This window comes from Leptonychotes weddellii, chromosome 9 (genome assembly GCF_054177405.1).
Source record: "Leptonychotes weddellii isolate Sample4059 chromosome 9, ASM5417740v2, whole genome shotgun sequence".
NCBI lineage: Eukaryota > Metazoa > Chordata > Mammalia > Carnivora > Phocidae > Leptonychotes > Leptonychotes weddellii.
The window spans coordinates 116,875,546-116,896,742 of NC_138377.1; the positions used below are offsets into that span (position 1 = coordinate 116,875,546).

Genomic DNA, 21,197 nt, shown 5'->3' on the forward strand with positions numbered 1-21,197 from the left:
AAGATAAAATTCCTATATCATACAATTCACCCATTTAAAGTGTCCGATTCATGGTTTTTAGCGTATGCAGAGTTGTGCACTATGACCCCAATCCATTTTATTTTATTTTATTATTTAAAAAAACTTTTTAAAAGATTTTTACTTATTTGACAGAGAGAGACACAGCGAGAGAGGGAACACAAGCAGGGGGAGTGGGAGAGGGAGAAGCAGGCTTCCCGCCGAGCAAGGAGCCCGACGTGGGACTCGATCCCAGGACCTGAGCTGAAGGCAGCTGCTTAACCGACTGAGCCACCCAGGCGCCCCCACCCCAATCAATTTTAGAAGATTTTCATCACCTCAGAAAGAAACTCCTAAGCCCATCAGCAAAACCCCCATTTCCCTCCCAACCCTCAGACTTGGGTAAACACTCAATTAGGACCCATTTCCCTTCATACTCCTCTTTTCCAGAATTTTCCTGGCTATTCTTGTTACCTTTTTAAAAAAATTTTCCTTCTCTGAGCTTTGGGATCACTTGTCTAGATTCCCCCACAAAAATCTGTCAGTATTTTATTCGATTTAATTAAACTGGTAGATTCATTTGGGAGCCCTGAGATCAGTATGGAGGTTGAAACTTTCTTGTCAGAAGCATGGCACGTCCTCTTTTCGTTGACACGGTCTTCCGTGGCAGGAGGTGGCCGGCCACCAAAAGCCCCCGCAGCTGAACTTCTAGCTGCCTGAGAGTACCCACTCCGAGGGTGTGGGGACACCGGGTGTCTCAGCTGAGTTTCCTGCTCTCTTGTTGGAGGTTCTGGGATGTGGTGGACCTAGATTTGAGTCCCACTTGCAGGTCAGGTCACTCAGTGCTTCCCGGCTTTTGTTTCCTTGACTCCATGACGCCTCGCTAGCTGGAGGCTCCAGTAAGACCACGCGTATGATGCCTGGCACTGACCATGCCCGTCATGGTGGTTTCCATCACTGTCACCCCAGGGGAGCGATGATGCAAGAGGGCCACACGGGTTTGAGAGTCACATGTAGATGGTGCCCCACGGTGGGGGCAGTGCTCATGAATGGAGATCACATTGGAGTCTGAAGAAGGCGGACACTTGACTTGTGTGGGGTGTCTTGGGAAGGCCTTGCCGGGGAAATGGGAAAGCTGTGGCCCCATGGGGTGGTTGGGGCAGGGAGGCACCCTGGGGACCCACCGCCAGAACCCCAACTGAACCGGGCATGTGGTAGAAATGGATATGAAATTAAAATTCAGGTGAGTGAGTCATCTAGAGGCACATAACGAAGGAATTGCAGAGCCGAGGTCCGAACCCCATCTCTGGACATGCAGTCTGTGGATCTGAGCGCTGCACCCCCAACCCTTAAGGGTTTGTTTGGTTGTGTTCCTCTTGGTGGGGGAGGGCCAGGATGGAGGCCTGCTGAGCTCCGAAGCTCGGCTCCCGGCCTTCGTGTTTGCACAGGCAGCGCAAACCCTCTTCTGACCAGCTGCTGAAAGGGCCTTTGAGTAAACAAATCCTCTGGCTTTAGGGTTACATTTCAGAGTACAAGAATCTTGAACTTCTCCTCTGTCTTGTTAGAAATGTGTGTTTTGGCTCCTGTGGAAGGATCCTTTGTCTCTTAGAACTTCTCTGGTCTTGCCTGTTCCTGTGAAGCACAATGCGAACATTTACTTAAAACCATTTGCCATCCCTTCGTTGAGGCCACCTGCTTTAAAGGGACCTGTTCCAGGAAGGAGAAACTGTGTCAAGGGGCATGGGCCAGCTCTATCTTTGCCTTTCTTTGATTTCCTGAATCTCCTTCTTTAGCCAGAAGCTCTATGCCCCACGGTTTTGGCAAGCTGCTCTTCTGCCTGGTCCCCCCAACCTGTCCAGCCCCACGTGTGTCTGGGTTATGAACTCAGGTCTGACTCTACACCTGGGCTCTAGAACCAGGTGTCTAGAGCTTTCTTCTAGAGCTTTCTTCTCAGGCTGGTGAGCGAGGGGAGGGCCGTGTCCACAAGCTGACTCACTGTCCCCTGGAGAGACTCAGGGGACTTCAGAGTCTTTGTGGCCATGTGGACTTTGCCTTTTCCTTAGGCCGGTGTGCTTATAAACAGCCCTGTGGGAAGGAGTCACCAGGATGTTTGTCTTCTTAGAAAACCTGTCCCCCGGTGGCCCTAAGCAAAACTTCTTATGATATGGTCACTGAGGCACTTGGTACGTGGGGTCCTTTGTTTCTGGAGCAGGGATGTGTCCTAGGGTTTGAGAGGGTTTGACGAAATGAGAAAATTGTGCTTACAGGTGGAGGTTTTACCATTAGAATGTCGGAGAATCCCAAGACGGCGTGATGGTTATAGCCTAAGCTTCACATGGTGCTGTACCTGCCTTTGGTCCCTTGAGACCCCATGGCGGTTTGGGTTCTCCACGTTGTGTGTGCCAGAAACCCTGGCCCAGACTGGCTTTGGTAGCTGTCAAGGAGGGCTGGCTTTATAGTAGATTTGGAACTTGTTTTCTCTTCCTCCCCATCTGCCTTCTGCCGTGTTGGCTTTATTTTCCCTTTATTTCTTCCTCTCTCTCTTTCTTTCTCCCTTTCTCTCTCTCTTTCTTTCTCCCTCCCTTCGTTTTTTTTTTTTTTTAAGACTTTATTTATTTACTTGAGAGAGAGAGAGCACAGAGGGAGAGGGCAGAAGCAGACTCCCTGCTGAGCAAGGTGCCCAATGCGGGACTTGATCCGAGGACCCCGGGATCATGACCTGAGCTCAAGGCAGATGCTTAACTGACTGAGCCACCCAGGTGCCCCCTATTTTCCATTTCTAGAAGGTGGCAAGATGGCTTACTTCATTTGGGTCTCAAGGCCAGTGGGTGGAGCATTTGTGTTCCCTCTTCCCAGCCTTGCTAGCAAAGGGCCATTGGCTCTCATTGGTCCCCACTCCCGCCCCTCTTGCCGCGGCCTGGGGGTTGAAACACACCGATTGGCTCAGGCTTCAGTCCCATGTCCACTCCTGGAGCTGGGGGTGTGGTCAGTGGCCCAGCGTCCTCAACCGCAGGGACCAGATGGGAAAGGGGTTCAGCCGGGCCGCTGAAGATACAGATGCCGAAAGGAGGGGGGAGGTGGGCGCTGGACTGCCTCAGAGCAGCTCAGGTCCTAAGGGAGCCACGATTCAGAAGTGTGTGCAGATCAGTCTGAAGTAGGAATGTGTGAGCTGTATTAAGTGGCAAGTTCCAGAAAAGTCTGATGAGGGCAGAGAGTTTCTCGGTGTTAACGTTGAGTGGGTGTGGAGTCTGGTGGGGGTGCGGAGTGGGGTTGCAGTTGGGAGTGAGCTGGCCCCTCGCCTCTTGGCAGGCATGGACGGTTCAAGGTGACCACCAGGGAGCTCTGTTCTGGGGCAGCCTTTGGCCTTGGCCATGGGGATGTCAACCCCTCTGAGCCTCCTTTCCCTCAGTTGTGAGGCAGAAGCACCTTACAGAGTGATTTATGTTTTACATGTGATCCTGTGTGTAAATAGCTTAGCTGGACCCAGCAAGAGCTCAACTATGATGAACTAGTATTAATTTGAAAAGATGGGTTAGAGTGTCCACACTCAGAGAGGACAGAGCAGGACTAGGCGAGGTTATTTCGACTGGAGAGATGTCCATTTTCTGTTCTTCGGGGCAGGATGGCACTGTTCTCCAACTCAGGACAGCTAGAGTCTGCGGGAGAGGCTCATGGATTGTTCGAACAGTTCCCCACTGCTAACTTGTACGCGGCTACAGAAGGAGGGGTTGCTTTCTACGGTGAGAAATATGTGGGGAGCCTCCCATCCTGCGCCCTCTGAGGGCAGTGGTCACACGTCACGCAGTGGCTGCCCACCACCTGCCCGCCCGTGAAGGCGCTTGTCCATGGAGGCCTCTGCCAATGAGTCTGAGTCTCTCCAACTTCTCACAGGTCCCAGTTTCCCTGTTACCACGGCCAACAGTGGGCAGTGACATGGCTCCTTGTTTGTGAAGGGTTTTTGTGTCTCAGAGAGTTGATCGTTTGAAATGTAATTTCTTCAGCTCATTAGGTCAAAACTGGCATTTAAAGCATGTATGGGGGCTCTTACTGATGGCCTTTTGCACTAGTCAGGGTTCTCTAGTGAAACAGGACCAAGAAGATAGATAGATAGATAGGTAGGTAGATAGACACACACACACACGCACACACGGAATGTATGTTAATATATAACATATGAATTATATTATTAATACATTAATTAAATTAATCATTTGTATTAATATAATCAATAGATTGATACATATTTTTTGAGTAATTGGTTCACGAGATTATGGAGGCTGACAAGTTCCAAGATCTGCAGGGTGAATATGCAAGCTTGAGGCCCAAGAGCTTATAACGGCACAAGTTGCCATCCCAAGGCGGGCAGGCCTGAGACCCAAGAAAAGCTAATGTTTCAGCTTGAATCTGAAGGTGAGGAAGAAACAAACAAAATACAGTGTCCCAGCTCAAAGGCAATCAGGCAGGAGGAACTCTCTTACTTGTGAGAGGATCAGTCTTTGTATTCTGGGCAGGCCTTCAACTGATTGGATGAGGCCCACCACACTGAGGAGGGCAGTTGGCTTTACTTAGTCTGCCAATTTGAATGTTAATCTCATCCAGAATTACCCTCACGGACACACCCAGAAATAATGTTTGATGAAATGTCTGGACATTTCATTTAACCATCATACCTTTGAAGATATCTTGGGGTTTCAAATTCTTTCCTGAGGTCATGTGGTTGGAATGGTTGGCATTAAAGCAAGTAGGCCATGACAGTCTAGAGGCTGGTGGTGGTTTCCAGCTTCTCCCTTGGGTAAGTGTTCAAGGATCTTATTTTAAACTAAATAGGTTAATTTTCTCATGACAAGACTCTATAAACAATCAGGAAGGAGGGAGGTGATTTTATGGGTGATAGGGATCCACTCCCATGAAGCACAGCTAAAGTCAGAGCCTCCAGAACCTTCTTCCAGGGTCAGTAGTCAGTCTTGCCCCAGGGCCAATGACTAAACTAGGTTTCAAGTTCCAAGGGGGCACAACGAGGTTTTCAAATCAGATTTTGCATTTTCAAGGCTTCACAGTATGTGAGAAAGAGTTAGAAACAGCACTGGGACTCCTTAGCCTGAAACCATCTTGGGGTGTCCGTCTCTTTGGGCATCCACATGGGGCTTTCTCACTATAGATTGTGTAGGGTGAGTTATGCCGAAGATACGGATACACATACAGATAAATACATATTTTTCCTGTGTAAATGACGCTTTTCACATTTTTGATAAAGCATACTAGGTAAGACAAGAACAATTTGCTGTTGCAAAGAAATTACGAGAAACCTGAAAGCTTCTTCTTTTATCGTTGTACAAACCGACCAAAGAATTTCTGTGTGCTGGAGACCGAGAGATCTCATGTGTGTCTTGAATGTGGTCCCCACCTGGGAACAGCTTGCTGTCTGCAGGAGCATAGGATTCTTCAGGGCCCTGTTTATGATTTTTTGGGGGGGGGAGGGGCTTGGCTGGTTTCTCATAGTATCAGATATACTCAGAAAGGAGGAGGGACACCATAGACTACGAGGTATTTGGGAAAGCGTTCAAGATCGTGGAGAAATAAATGCAAAGAGCATCGGTAGTCATGATAATAGTATTATTCCCAGTGGGGCGTTATAAACTTTCAGCCATGCCCTGATGAATATTGCATCCTTTGTGCAGAATGACTAACGCCAGAGACTGAAAGCCTTGTCTTAGCACGTTCCCTGTGGCCCACAGTGACCCTTTACCATCCTGGAGGTAAAAAGCTTAGTGTTAAAACTCACTATCCTCGGGGCGCCTGGGTGGCTCAGTCGTTAAGCGTCTGCCTTCGGCTCAGGTCATGATCCCAGGGTCCTGGGATCGAGCCCCGCATCGGGCTCCCCGCTCCGTGGGAAGCCTGCTTCTCCCTCTCCCACTCCCGCTGCTTGTGTTCCCTCTCTTGCTGTATCTCTCTCTGTCAAATAAATAAAATCTTTAAAAAAAAAAACTCACTATCCTCATAAATCCTCATGATGGAAACAGTATTGACTTGTTTTTACAAGTGCTTGTCATCTGAGAGAGGCTATAGCACTTCTGTTTATTATTATTACTAACGGTAATTTTTGCTGAGACCCTCCTGTGTTGCAGGCTCCTTACATGCACCATCTCATCTAATCCTCTCCTGCCTGTGAGCGACAAATACTAAACTTACCCTATCTTATTTAGGAGGAAACGGAGGCTTAGGGAGATTAATTGACTTGCCCGTGATCACACAGGTAGAGGGTGCCCGAGCCCTGCCCCGGATCCCACCTGGGTGGCCCACGGGTGCTGCTCTCAATAACACTTGTGCTGGGAGTGGGGATGCACGGGCACAGTGGGGCCAGGTTGAGGGTGAGGGAGCAAGGGGGCGAAGGACAGGTGTGTCACCCCCATGCAAACGCGGCGCTGGATCCTGTCTTCATTGAGTATTTTTTTAAAAAAGATTTTATTTATTTGAGAGAGAGAATGAGATAGAGAGAGCATGAGAGGGGGAAGGGTCAGAGGGAGAGGCAGACTCCCTGCCGAGCAGGGAGCCCGATGCGGGACTCGATCCCAGGACTCCAGGATCATGACCTGAGCCGAAGGCAGTTTGCTCAACCAACTGAGCCACCCAGGCGCCCTTCGTTGAGGATTTTGATCTTCTGCTCATTGCACATTTTCTTTGCATTAGTTTTGCCCTTTTAAAAATATTGCATTGGGGCATTATTTATCTTGACGACTGGGCTTTGCAGTGCTCAGGGCAGGCATAATCATCTCCACTTTGTGGGTGAGGACCAGGAGGGCTAGCGAGGTCAGGAGTCCGTAGGGGTCCCCTGGCCAAAAGGGACGGAGCTGGGACGTTCGCCAGGGCTCCTGGGAGCTGGGCTGGAAGTGGCAGCAGGACTTAACTGTGGGGATCCTAGCGTTCTCAGGAACGTGTCTCTCTTCTTCCAGGTCAGGAAAGAGGTTGAGGAAGACCCGCAAGTATGACATCATCACTACTCCAGCTGAACGCGTGGAAATGGCCCCACTGAATGAGGAGGATGACGAGGATGAGGACTCCACAGTATTTGACATCAAATACAGGTATGGGGTGGGGACGGCAGCTCCCTCCTGGGCTCTCGGGTGTTGGGTGGTAGGATGTTCACCTTGGAAAACAACATGAGGCCAGGCGTGGCGTCCACGTGTCCTTGTTCTTTGGTTGCGTGTTTGACCTTGGGGCGTCCTGCTTACGGAGGGATCTGCTTTGATCCCTTCCTAGAATGCATAGCCCCCAGAAAGCCCGCAGAGAGATGCTTGCAGAGAAGCGGCTATTCCCGCTTTCCCCAGATGCGGATGCTGGTGAAATGCGCTCTGCATGAAGAAAAGGGGGGCTGAATGTCAGACAGCGAACTCGTCACGCACTGCGGGGGGCGGGGGGTGGGGGATGGGGTCCGAGCAGCCGCAGAGGCCACACGTGGTGCACACAGATGGACACTTCTCTTTTAGCCTCTCTAAAACTCGTGGCTGGAAGCATGGGGTGGGATGGGGGTTACTCCCTGGATGGAATTTACTGATGAGCTCCAAAGGCAGGGGCGTGACTGAAAGGCAGCCCGTAGGAGAGTCCGGAAGACTTTGTGACTTCAGGGTTGTAGTTTGGTTTTCGGATCCTTTTAGAGTGTCCTTCGGATATGTGAGATGCTCACTGTAAGGCTGGGGGCGAGCATAGTTGAGAAACAAGGGCTCAAAGCCTCAAAGAAGAGTAAGCTGTTTGCCCAGCGTTCCGGTTATTACCAACAGAGGGGAGACACAGATCGGAGCTGGACCCCATCCTGAGCTTTCCCTGCCAGAGTTCTCCAGAGAAACAGAACCAATAGAAAGATTTATTTTAAAGGTCCAAGTCTGAAGGTCTGAGAACCAGGAGAGTCAGTGATGTGAGTCCCCATCCAAGTGAAGGAAAAGACCAGTGTCCCAGCTTGAAAACAGCAAGGAGAGTGAATTCTCTCTTACTCACCTTTTGTACTATTCAGGCCTCCAGCTGATTGGACGAGGCCCACCCCCAGCAGAGAGGGGCATCTGCTTCACTCAGTCTACTGATAAAATTATTAATCTCCCCCAGAAATACCTTCACAGACACACTCAGAACAGTGTTTGACCAAATACCTGGGCACGCTATGGCTCAGTCAAAGTGATGCGTGAGATTAACCAGCACACACAGCTTCTCCATACTTGAGAAGGCACATCTTCCACACCTCTCCTGACTTGTTCTTGATCAGCACAGCCTTGGCTGTTCTTGGCCCTTCTGTGTAAATCAGTTGTCAGAATCCGCAAAATGAAGTTTGGGATTTTGACTCCATGTATCAGTTTAAGGGGAATCAGCCCCTTTATGAGAACCCTTCCAATCTATGAATATGGGTTGACTTTCCATTTATTTAGGTATTTAAACAAAATGTCTTTCAATACTTTCAAAAATTTCTCCATAAATGTTTTATAGGTTTTTGTTAGCTATATTCCCAGTATTGATATATCCCCAAATATATATATTTGTTACATATCTCCAACTGTAAATACATATATGTGTGTGTATGTGTATATTTTTAACCTAAAAATACTATTTTGTCATCATGTCTGAAAAAAATGCCTGCATTATCATGTTTATATACATACCAATATTAGAAACAGTTTGTTGATGAGTCACACCTAAATCTTATTAAGAACAGGTAAACATTAAACCATGGATTGCTTATCGTAGATAGCAGAATAAACCATTAGCTGTAATGTGCATGTTAGGTAAATAGCCCTCTTTGAGTAGAATCAAAACACTCAGTGAGGGGCGCCTGGGTGGCTCAGTCGTTAAGCGTCTGCCTTCGGCTCAGGTCATGGTCCCAGGGTCCTGGGATCGAGCCCCGCATCGGGCTCCCCGCTCGGCGGGAAGCCTGCCTCTCCCCCCTCTACTCCCCCTGCCTGTGCTCCTCTCTCAATGTGTCTCTCTCTCTCAAATAAATAAATAAAATCTTTTAAAAAAAAAAGAACAACACTCAGTGATACTCATCCATTTGACAACATAATATACACATAAGGAAGTTAGTGATTGTACTGATTTTGTTGCTTAGCCATTTTATCTGTCTCACATTGAATGCACAGAAATAAAACATAATGTGGAGAAAACTATGTCTTCATTATTAGTCACAGTGAAAAGGGTCTGCTGCATCCTGCAGACTTGGGAGTATTAGACACTGGGGAGCACTTGAGGGCTTACGTGGATCACTGTACTGTTTTGATTCTGAGACACTGAATAGAATCCCATCCGTATTTAGTGACTGAACCAACGGTGGAAGCCTCAGATCTCACGAAACAGGAAAAGACCAAAACAGAGAGATAGAGCCGTCAATCTGTCCAGATATTCTATCTTTAGACTCGTGCTTTCGTGTAAGGTGGAAAAGGGGGCCCTTTCTTAAGTACCCGGATACACATATTATTGTGGTCTGAAGACTGCTGGGGTGATATTGTGTCTGGGATCATGAAAAGAAGGTACATACTGAAACGACCATCAGATTGAGAAAATTCCAGGCTTGTCTTAGTTCTTCAAATAATGAAGCAAGCGCCTCTTCTCGGCTGACAATTTGTGCTGTATCAACACTGGTGCTTTTTTTTGCAATTTTCGGATTTGCATTCTGTCTCCGGTACTTATTTCTCTCTTAGCTGGAAGTCTGTACCTTCTGGCCATCTTCGCCCAAGTCCCCCACCCCCAACCCTCTGCCTTGGGTAGCTACCAACGTGACCTTTTTCTTTTCCTTTTTTTTTTTTTTTAAAGATTTATTTATTTATTTATTTGAGAGAGAGCACATGAGAGGGGGGAGGGTCAGAGGGAGAAGCAGACTCCCCGCTGAGCAGGGAGCCCGACGTGGGACTCGATCCTGGGACTCCAGGATCATGACCTGAGCCGAAGGCAGTCGCTTAACCAACTAAGCCACCCAGGTGCCCTTTAAGACCCGTTTTATGTTCGGTTGAGGGTTTTTGAGAACTTCCTTGTCTGCACCTGATAATCTGCTCACGGGTACTTGTCTTTCCTGTTTAGACATAGCTCAACTAAATATTGGGGTTCCCTCTGGGAAACAGACTACATTTCAATCAGCGCAGCTGAATTGGGACCTTGGGTTAGTTTATGAGTGAGTGCAAGGAGGAAAACCGTGTTCTTGGAGCCAGGGCACCGAGGCAGTAAGTCGGTTCAGACTGTTGCACGTGCCTTTGTTTGATAACACTTTGTGACTTGGAGCCTGGAAGCATCGGCCAGGCAGGAAATGGGGAGAAGGTGGCCAGGGCAAGGCTTCTGTGCAGAGCCCTCTTTTTGGGCTCCAGTGCAACTGGGATGCTCTAATCCGTGAGGTAAGACCTCCGGTGTTTAGGGCCGGATGTGGTGGGGGCTGGAGGGGGGGAGGGCAACAGAGTCTGTGGAAATGAATTTCCAGGCTAATTAGAGGAAAGAAATGATGGCTGAACAGATTACAGAGAACCCTGGGGTTTTGAAATGATTCCATATTTCACAGGGCGTTTGAGTCCCGGCCGTTCGTGCTTTGAGCTCGGTTGGCCCAGCGTGCAGCTTGGCTGATGTTTTGGGTCTCTGTGCACCCCCGCCTTATTACAGGAGACTTCTTTTTTTTTTTTTTTAAAGATTTTATTTATTTATTCATGAGAGACAGAGAGAGAGAGAGAGAGGCAGAGGGAGAAGCAGGCTCCCAAGGAGCAGGGAGCCCGATGCGGGACTCGATCCCAGGACGCTGGGATCATGACCTGAGCCGAAGGCAGACGCTTAACCATCTGAGCCACCCAGGCGCCCTACAGGAGACTTCTGTGATCCCCTCTAGGCGTTTCCCCAACGCGAGGCAGATGCTGCCCTTCCTCCTGTTTGTCCGTGGCTGGTACCGGTGGCCATGCCATGTGCTGCCCAAAGGTAGGCTGCTGGGAGCCTGGGAGACACGCCGCTCCCACCCACCGTGCGTCCGGGCCCCGTTCCTGTGCCTCTTAGGTTTGCAGAAGATGTGGACTGTGGGAATCCAGTCATGCATTCTAGAAATGCCTGCCTCCCACCCTCTCCGGGGTAGAGCTTCCTGTGGGAATCTCATTAGAAACCGATGAGATCTTTGCTGTGACGCCTAGGCACTGGGCCTGGCATCTTGTCTTTGGAACAGCGGGCATCGGGTGGCTGATTGCAGCCAATGGCCCCTGGAGGTAAGGCTGGGAGCAGGAGAAAACAGATTGCCTCTCTTGTCCTAGACCGAGGCCCGGGGCTCAGAGTCCCCAGGGACACCCAGTGGTGGATGCTAAGTGCGCTCAGCGCAGTGACTTCTGGAAGGTTGGGCTCAGAAGGCCCTTTTGCGTATCCCGTGCTTCCTCATCTCCTGGAACGAAGGTTCTAGAGTGAGGAATGAAGCTGTTAGGAGCATCAACCTGTGGACAGCTGTGGAGGCGATGGGTATCCTGAGCTTCTGAGGCCCCGAACGAATCGTTGACCCGCAGGCCCCTCCCCGGGGATGCCCGAGTATCCTACCTGGACCTGAAACAGAAGCAGAGTCATCCCCAGAGCACTCGGAATGAAGCTCAGCCTTCCCTCTTCCTTACAGGATGCCGAGCTTGTGTGTGTAAAATGGGCATGTCATGAGACCTTTTGGTTTCCCTGAAAAGGAATATTGGCAATCTGGGTTCAGTTCTCGGTAAGGTACCGTGCACCTTAGAACTCTTTTGAGTTTCATGTCTGTGAGGGGAGAACCTATGCGAACAGGAATTTGTATGGCAATGAAAATTTACCGCTAAGTGAATGTGACTTACTCAGTTTCCTGCCTACACACACACACACACACACACACACACACACGCACACACACTCACCCCCACAGAGTTTATAGAGCTACGTAAGAATCAGGCAAAAAGGAAAAAAAGGAAAAAAGAAACCCAGCACAAATAATCCTCACTAGCAATGCTTTTGTAAAAGCTAGCCACGTTATCCAGTGGTTTCTTCCTATGTTTGGTGTCCTGGGATGAAAGCCACAGGCCTGCTGATGGGCGGTGGTGATCCTCGCGTCTGTCTGTCTCACGCACGCTCCCAGACGGGGCCTCGCTACCTCCCTCAGCTTGTCCTTTATTCCTGGGGCCCATGTGCCCTGTTCCTGAGGGGTCCTTCACCACTGCACAAAGGGGTCAACTGCCAGGCGCCGGACAGGTGCAGAGGCAGGTATTCTGCGGGGAGGACTCTTTCTGCTGACAGACAAAGCATGGGACATGGACAGGTTGGGACACGTCCCTGTCCTTCTCTGCGATGGTTATGGCCCACTGTCGTTGGACAGGACTCTTGGAAATTTGAAAGGAATAAGCAGGGAGCGTGGCACCTAAACGCGTCCTCACGTCTCAGGGAACTTCCAACGGGGAATGGGGGGCGGGCTCAGCATGGAGACTCTTTCAGGTTTATCTTACTGATGAAGCAGGAATGTCATTAGCACTTTGGCTCTTCTGGGGGGAGACAGAGAGGCTGAGAGCATCCTTTTAGAAATCTCTGCTCATGCCCCGCTCCGTGTGGCCAGCTTGTGAGCCTGCTTGGTGCAGTCACTGGGAGTGAAGATGGGTGAGCCTGGCCTGCCCTCCGGGAGCTCGTGCTGAGACGGGGACACAGCCAGGAACACTGACACAAGACAGCCCCAGAACCACAGGGGAGGAAAGAATGGGGTACTGTGGACAGCCGGGAGGGGTGCCCCTCCTGGGCAGGAAGCTCTCCCCAGAGGAGGTGCAGCTTGTGGTGAGTTTGAAAGGAAGCGCCCCAGAGCAGGTGGACGGGCAGGGAGGACTGAGGGCGTTGCAGGAAGAGTTGATAATAGCATGTGTGAGTTTGGGTGTGCAGAGGGAGAGCCAGGTGAGCTGCAGCTGTGAGCTGCCCACCCCTGCTGAGCCCTCCGGAGGAGAGCCCCAAAGCTCATGAGCTTGGGGAGGCAGCAAGATGAAGTGAGGAGACCTAGGGTCCGTGTCCATGGTGCCCTGGGGCTTCCTGAGTCAGTGTCACCGGCGGCGTCTGAAGCCAGCCCCACTGCTCAGACTTGCCATGGAGCTCCCCTCCTTCGGGAGAGGCCGAAGGAGCTGGTGACCCCCAAGGGCAGTTGCATGTGCCCAGAGCGACTGCTCCCCCGTGGAGGTGTGTGGAAGCTCTGTTGTCTTCTCTTTTCGGGCAGTTGCCCTGCAGGTTTAGCTCTGCTGTGGAAGAACTGAGGGATTGTATCCAGCGTGGTGATTCGTGCGGGCCCCCCTGTGTCTGCCCTCTTCCACTCCACCCTTCATGTGCGTTTATTCTATATAAGCACAGGGGTGGACACAGCTGCCTGGGGGGATGGGCACCCATAGGGGTCCTGGCCGAGGACCCTGGGGTCTGCTCTCGTAGCATCTCCAAGATGTGCCATCTCTAGATCAGCAATATCGGCATGCCCATTCTTGGTTTGGTCTTTGAGAGCTTTGAAAGCCCCAGGCCCCCGGTGCCCCCCCACCCCGCCCCGCATCCTCAACATTGAACCTGCAGTGGATGCAGCCTGATTGGGGGGGCAAGCCTGGTGGGGGGTCTGAACACTTGAGGTCCAGCAGTCTGCATCTGTAGGAGGGGGGAGTGCCTGGGCTCGTGGATGTTAGTCTGGGAGGTTAGCCCCCCCACTCCCCAGCCCGGGGGAAGGGGCATGTGGGCGCTGGAAGAAAACCACCCCATGCAGGACACGGCTGTGACGATTTTTCTTTTTCGTCCGTCAAGGAGGGTACCCTAGTGGCCAATAGGAGGATGCCCCTATTTGGATTTTTTCTTGAAGTTTTTATTTGGACGTCATTTCCAACTTAAAAAAAGTTGCAAAAGCAAAAATAGTATACTCTTTACCCAGATTTTCCTGGTTTGACATTTTGCCTCATTTGCCTGATGATGGCTCTGTGTGTGTGCATACGCATTTTTTTTTTTTCTGAACTATTTGAGGGTAAGTTACATATATCATGTCCCTTTCCAGCAAATACTTAAGTGTATATTTCCTAAAAATAGGATGTCTGTGTCTTTTAGAAAGTAGTTACCCGATAATGATAGTATTTATATTTGGGAATCATGTAACATTTTGAAAAGATGTTCATAATTTTATAACTTCTGTTAAATCCCCACTGTTTTTACATGTGTGATTTTTGTGTTGCCCGTGATCAAACACGAACAGAGGACGGTGATGGGTCTGACCTCGCAGATTTTCCCTCCTTTCCTGAGTCTCTTTGGATGATGTCTTGATTTAGTTTTCAAGCTTTCTTTCATTCACTGCACAAATGTTCCTTGCACCCGCTACGTTGCCTGGTACCATGCACTTGGTGCTGGGGGTTTGAAGGTGAGTGAGCTCAGACAGGGATCTTGCCTGCAAGGAGCTTCCAGCCTAAGCAAGAGCCAGAAATGAATCAGATGATGACATATACCAGGGATTCACAAACTTTGGCCTGTGGGTCAAATCTGGCTGGCGGCCTGTTTTTGTATGGCTCATGAGCCAAGATTGATTTACATTTTTAATGGTTGAAAAAGAATTAAGAGAAAACTAACATTTCATGACACGGAAAAATTGTTAGCAGATCAAATTTCGGGGTCCACAAATAAAGTTTTATTGGAACACCGCCATGCTCAAGCATTTTCATACTGTCCGTGGCTGATCTTGCTCCACAGGGACAGAGTTGAGTAGTTGCCATGGAGAATGTAGGACCCACAAAATGAAAAAATATGTACTCTCTGGACTTTTACAGAGAAATTTTGCGAAGCCCTGGTGCAAACACTGATAGAAGTGCTAGGAAGGAGGGATACAAGGACAAAAGAAGTTGTGTACTAGGGAGTCTGCATGGGGAGCTAGGATCCTGAGCTAGGACCTGAAGGAAAGGAAGGACTTATCTTCCAGACGGCATGTTCAAAGGTCCTGTGGTTGGGGAGTGTGGCCTGCGGGTTGGAGACCATTAGAGTCAGAATGGATGCAGGGTTCTGCTGAGGGCACTGACTGGTTCTTCCTTTTCTTTCAGGTAAAATCTATTTCCAGCATGTTGGCATCCTGTGGAACGTTGGTCAGCTGCAGCCTGGGGTGTGAAGGATCTGGAAGCTGTCTCCTCTGAGGTGTTGAAACCAAAACAAACATTGTTGTTGAAACTCTGACACCCTTGCGTGTGTCAAACGACAGCTCCAAATGTTACTGCAGGAGAGTCGCCTCTACCACCCTCTGGATGCCCCTTTAAAATGTCACCCTTTTCTCCTCAAGAGGGCTTTTGCCTTGCTAAGGGGCAGGGGTAGAAACATTTTGACTTAAAAAAAATAATTTTAAGGTAACTGTTGACAAAAGTAAAGAGTAAAGTTCCGAAGTTAACAGGAACCTAAAAAACGCAAAAGCCTAAAGGATATTCAACTTATAATCTCTGACATTCTGCTCTCCTGGATCTACGACATTCTAGACGTCTGACCTTTTGGTGGTCTTTTGGGCTTGGTCAAATTCTGGTCTGCTTTTGGTGACGGCTGTGCGAAAGTTCAAAGTGGAAATGTTGAGAGCTGGCAGCCCTAGCAGAAGTGTAACTGGTGTTTCTGGCTCCTTTTCTTTCCTTTTTTAAGAAAAGGGTTCAGCAGAATCAGGTGTAGCTAGTTCACAAAGAATTCTGAGCATCAGGGAAAAACCTATATGTGCAGGTTGTGTGTGTGTGTGTGTGTGTGTGTGTACGTACACATAGAATCATTTCTCCTTTTTTGGGGGGAAGAAGCAGTACAAGGTAGCCTTTGGTTAGGAACATCCTCCGTGTTTCTCTGCCCTGTTCTACACTGTTGCTCTTGGAAATGTAATTTTAAAAAATCACCGTGGTGATTCAGATGAATGGGGATTGGGCTGGCTGGAAAAGGCACAGGGTCAGGGACCGGGTTTGAAGTTGGGTCTAGGCCAGGCTGGACTGGGAACCCTGCGGGACCCAGGAGGTTACCGCAGCAAGGCCCCTCCCGCAGGTGTGGTTTGGGGGTCGTGGCTTGTTTCAGAGCTTGCATGCCCAGACGTCTGCCGGCTTCCAGAAGCAGGGCTGACTTCTCGGGGTTGATGGAGACCTCGCATTTTGCTGTTTCCTGGGGGTTGAGATTATCTGCTAAAACCAAGCAGCTTCTGCTAAAGCTCTGTTAGCAGTGCCTTTGGGGCCCTGGGACTCTGTTCTTTCTGGAGAGGGGTTTTGCTTTTCTTCTTCTTCTTTTTTTTAATCCCCTCTTTTCTTTTCTGGCATTCTGCAAGGTTTGTGCGTTTGCCGGTGGATGCCTGCCCGTTGGCTTTGGATGAAAACTCTAGCCTTTGCTGACCCACCTGTTCTCAGATTCTTCAGTTTCCTGAGAAGGGCAGTCAGTGCGGCGGGGTCTGGGGGGGTCCCCGGGTTCCCGAGTCCCCGGCTGTTGGGAAGGCACGCTGGCCTCTGCAGGACAGAGGGGTGCCCAGGGAGATGGCTCGGGGAGGAGCGCACCTTACAAGCAGCTGTCCCTCCACTCCCTCTGGCTCATGGGTGGGTTCTCTTTCCCTTCTGCTCTCCTCCGCCCTGTTTGCCCGAGGCGCGGGCCTGCTTTACCTCTCCCCTCCACCGGGGACTCATGGGCCAGAGTGGTGACTCAGTGGGACCTGGGCGCCCTCCGAAACTTGGAACTGGAATCCTGTGTGTGGGGCGAAAGCTCAGTGCTTCTGCCTTACACATCAACACCGGGGCCACCTGCCGGGTGCTTTCTGCTGGGCCTGGCAGATGCGGCCGGCCACCAAGAGTGACCTTCCAAATCCCAGAGCTTCAGCACCGTGGGCTCCTAAATAAAACCCTTTCGGCGTGAGCCACGTGTGCCTCGGTTTGGATGTGTTCCGAGGAGGCACCAGCGAGGTGCCTTTCGGTGGTCAGGGGTGCGGGCACACGGCTGGGAGGAGGGCAGGGGTGGGGGTCCCGGGGGAGGGGCTTGGCCCTGGTGGTCTAGAGGACAGTTGAGGAATGCGGTGGGGCCGGCGGGGACGAGGGCGTGGGAGGGATGTTTCCGCACCTGCTCGTTTCCTGGAGGCCGCCACTTTGGCGAGGAAGTACTGAGCCTGCATCGAGTTTGGAGAATCCTGGGGTATCAACAGAGAAGACACAACCACTTGTGTCCGAAAGTTGCTGGCTTCTTACTGCCCCCTACCTCCTTGGCTTGGCTTCAGCTGGTGAGGAGCAGGAACGCGCGGAGTCCCAGCCGGGTGGGCAGGCCCGTGAGGAGATGCCAGGAAGGAAAGCACGCTTGCTTCCATCCTAACGGGGTGTCCTTGGAAGTTATGGAGGCGCTGGTGGGCGTGCTCGGCCTTCCTCTTCCCAGAGAAGCGGCTCCTGCTCACTTCTCTCACAGCTCGATTTGGCAGGTGGCTCTCCCAGCAGGGCTGGGGGGGCTGTGGGGAAGCCAGCTCACCCCCGGGAAGGTCCCGTCAGCTAGGGTCTCCTGTGGGGTCAGGTCCTTCAGACACCCAGGGAGGGGCCACGCTGGTGGGGGAGAGGAAGCTTGTCCTGGAGTCAGCGGGGGTCCCCCAGGGTTGGCCCATACTGCACCTTGCCTTTTATCGGGGGGGGGTGGTTCCATTGGGGATCCACCCCCACCATGCCCCCCTGCGACACAAAGAATGCCTGTCTTGCCTGGTGTAGGACCATGTAGGACCTAGGAGAGCCTGAAGGGAAAGGCGATTCATAGTATCAAAACCCTTCCCTCTACTGCCTGCACGTTATTCAGGAGATGGTTGTTCCATATGGTGTGGGGCTGGGGGAGAGACTGGGTGGTTGATGCGAAGGGACTTTTTATAAGGAATCGGCACCCTGTCACTGAAAGTCTTGTCCGTCTCCCCTCCGTGCCCCCTTCGGTGGGAGTCTTGTGTTTAAGTGGAGTCAGAGGGAGATGACCCAGAAGAGCAAGATCTGAGGGATGGGATTCAGCCGTGCCCCAGGCCTGCGAGCGAGACTGAGGCAACCATTTCAGCCGATTGGACAGCTGCCCTTTCCTGAAGAGGGGAGCGGAGGGAGGGGAGAAGAGGGGAGGGGAATGAAGAGGAGGGGAGGAGAGAAGAGGTGAGGGAAGGGAAGAGGGAGGGAGGAGAGAAGAGGGAAGAGGAGGGAGGGGAGAAGAGGGGAGGGGAGGAGAGAAGAGGTGAGGGAAGGGAAGAGGGAGGGAGGAGAGAAGAGGGAAGAGGAGGGAGGGGAGAAGAGGGGAGGGGAGGGGACTCAGCACAGGAGAGTGCGCTAGTGCAGGGCTGGGGGAGGACCCCATGCTGCCTTCCCGATGGAGCCCCCTGCAGCCCCCTGCCCGCTGCGCACCTCTTCCCAGAGCAGAGTCATGAATTTGCAGGACCCGATATTGCTGACAGTTCTCACCATTCATGGTCTCCTGGGTCTTCTGAGGGTATTGGCGTTAGGTCTTGTCTTCGGCAATTAAGTGGTTTCATCCTTCGAGGGCGAGGGGCGAGGGGTGAGTGGGCTCTGGGGCCCCGTGTCTGCTACAACCCGCCAGTGTGGAGAAAGGGTCTGCCCCAGCAGGCCCCCCAGATGGCTTCCTGCGGAGACAGGTGGGGGCCAGGGCTGGCCTTGGTGTCTTGAAACATTCTTGTGGTTTGTACTTACGAATGGACCCCAGAACACGTGGACTCAAGCGCACATGGCACACGGCTTGTGAAAACGGTTTATTTTGCATTGTTTTAATTTTTTAATTATTTTTTTTGAGGGGGGAGGGGCAGAGGGAGAGAGAGAATCTTAATCCCAGTACACAGCCTGATGCGCATCTCATCCCATGACCGCATCTCATCCCATGACCGAGATCATGACCTGAGCTGAAATCAAGAGTCGGATGCTTAACCACCCAGGTGCCCCTATTTTGCATTGTTTTGGAGAACCAGGCAGGCTCCCACGTTCCGGAGGTGGCCGTGAGCACACCCTAGATTGCTACCCGAGTCTTCTGTCCACCAAGTACTTGGGTGTGCATCTCCTTGGAAAGTGTACTCAGAACGTGCTGAGGTGTGAGGTTGTGTGTGCAGTTGGTTGGCTTATCAGCAAGCTCAGTTCTCCCAGGGATGGGTTTTCCACGAGCTACGCAGACATGATAGGAACACAGGGAGCTCTCGTGTGTTGACAAAGCCGGGGGCGCGGGGCCTGGGCTGGCATGTCTAACCGCTGACCTGTCGTGGGAGCTGCGGGCAGGTAGGAGTGTGGTGACTTTTCCTCCGTGTCTGCGGGAAAACCAGCCAGGGTGCCGAGCCCCCGGGAAGGAGAGTCCGGAGGCGGCCAGACCCGCGTGGGATTCCTGGTCGGGCTGCCGACAAGCCGACAAGCTGTGTCAGCCTGGCCTCACTCCTCCCAACGGCCATAGGGGAGGAGCAAGCCTACTTCTTTGATGATTGTGATCATTAAAAGGAATGATCCAGCAAAGCTCGAGCTGCATGTGCCTGGCACAGAGTCACTCGGGAAATTGTCACCGCTGCCCCCCGTCACTGGTAAGGTTTGAGTCCCTCCTGTGGGCCAGGTGTGTTTGCATCCAGGCTCTTGTTCAGCTCCTTGGGAGAGTCCTTTCTGTAGGCGTCCGTCCTGGAGCCGACGTGGGGTGCTGCTCTCATTTCCATGGGTCCTGGGCTGTGTGCCCATCCACAGCCGCACATCCTCCCTCACTCCCCGTAAGAAAACACATCTCCTGTGGGCCCAGCACTTTCATGGCCTGGGAGTCCAGCCAACCACTTGGAGAGGCTGGTGATGGTCTTTGTTTTCTCCTTGGAGGCACGGGACCGGGATGGTTTTGCCGCTGTGCAGGGTCAGCTGGTTAAAAGGGGCAGGTCTTGGGCCTCGAGTCTCCTGCCCTCTCCAGCACTTTCCCCTAAAGAAAGGCAGGGGGGCATCTCTTCAGAGACCATATAGCAGCTGACTTGTGGGATGGCATAAAACATCTGAGCTCTGGGTCAAGGACCCTGAAGGTCACGTGTCCCGCCTGGCACCCCACCCTCTAGGGGGCCGCATTCTGGCTGTGGCCTCCTCATGGGATCCATGTCCTTCCCTCTCCAGATCTCATGCTAGAATTCTCTGCCTCAGTGTACCTGGCTTCCCGGGACATCCTGTCTAGGGCCGCTTGCGTGTCTGCACCGTGGCTGAAGAGTGGCCAGGTGTGCCTGGGACGGGGGTGTGCAGGCTGCCTGAGGTGTCCACGGACAGGTGCAGGGCCCCTCGCAGTGCAGACCAGGCGGGGATGGCAGGAGCAGGGGGACAGGCTGCCGGCCGGGGCCTCTGCTGGAATCCTGACCTGGGCGCTGCAAACTGGCGCAATGGTTGCGCTCAATCCACGGGACCCGAATTTGGGCTGTGCGCTGGGGAAGAGAGGGTGTTTGGCTTCCATTCTAGGTCTGATCTCCTCAGTGTCATCGTACAACTTTAGAACTAATGGCAGGGAGACAACCAGATGCACACACGGATGACAAGCCTGCCCCGGGTACCTGCGGGGTGAGGACGCACCGTTTGCCAGACTGGAGTCTGGTTCACGGGCATCTTCCATGTCTCCTTTTTTAAATTTATTTTTTCTTTTTTTCCCAATCAAAGATGTAGTAGGGACGTGCTTTGAGATTGCGTTGTTTTCCTTTGTAATGATTCTCTCACATTACACGATGTGAGACCATTATCGATTCAACTGGCCTTGACATCACCCCGCATTTTCCGATGTTCTCGCTCTCCTCCCAGTTCCCTCGAGGCCCTCGTGAGCATTAGTGTACCTTTCTCTCATTTTACTTGGAGCCACTATCCATGGAAATAATTGCTGGAATTGTTCTGGAATAGAAAGTGAAGAACAACTGAGTTGTATAAGCACCACATAAAGTAACGAAAGAAATGGGATCATCTCCTTTTCCTTTGAAAGCTACCCCAGGGGCATGTTGCTCACACGTGTGTGTGTGTGTGTGTGTGAGAGAGAGAGAGAGGGAGAGAGAGACGGAGGGAGAATCGAATGAGAGAAGGTGCCCAGGGTGGGTGCCTGATAAATGGGATGTCATTGTATTCCACATTCAGCAGGTGTTCAGGGAGCCACAAGGCACATCGCAGGGTCTGCTGGGCCACAGAGGTGAGCGGGACAGGCGCGATTCTGTCTTGGAAGGCTGGTGGAGAGGAAGGAAGAGGCTGGCACGCAGAGCCCCATCAGCCCCAGCCTCTGCTTGGCTAAGATGTCTGTCA

At 51.6% G+C, this 21,197-nt stretch overlaps 1 long non-coding RNA gene across 3 annotated transcripts in view; it reads left to right on the forward strand.

Moving 5' to 3' along the window:
* LOC145723587 (uncharacterized) overlaps nt 1-15,835 on the forward strand; it is a 93,879-nt gene extending 78,044 nt beyond the window's left edge. For 2 of the 3 annotated variants that reach the window (XR_014148795.1, XR_014148796.1), the window contains exons 3-4: nt 6,948-7,079; nt 15,021-15,835. This is a non-coding gene — a long non-coding RNA (uncharacterized LOC145723587). Of the gene's footprint in view, nt 1-2,028; nt 2,181-6,947; nt 7,080-15,020 lie in introns of those variants that run through there. The other variant, XR_014148798.1, reaches the window with a different exon arrangement.
* The last annotated feature ends 5,362 nt before the right edge of the window (nt 15,836-21,197 follow it).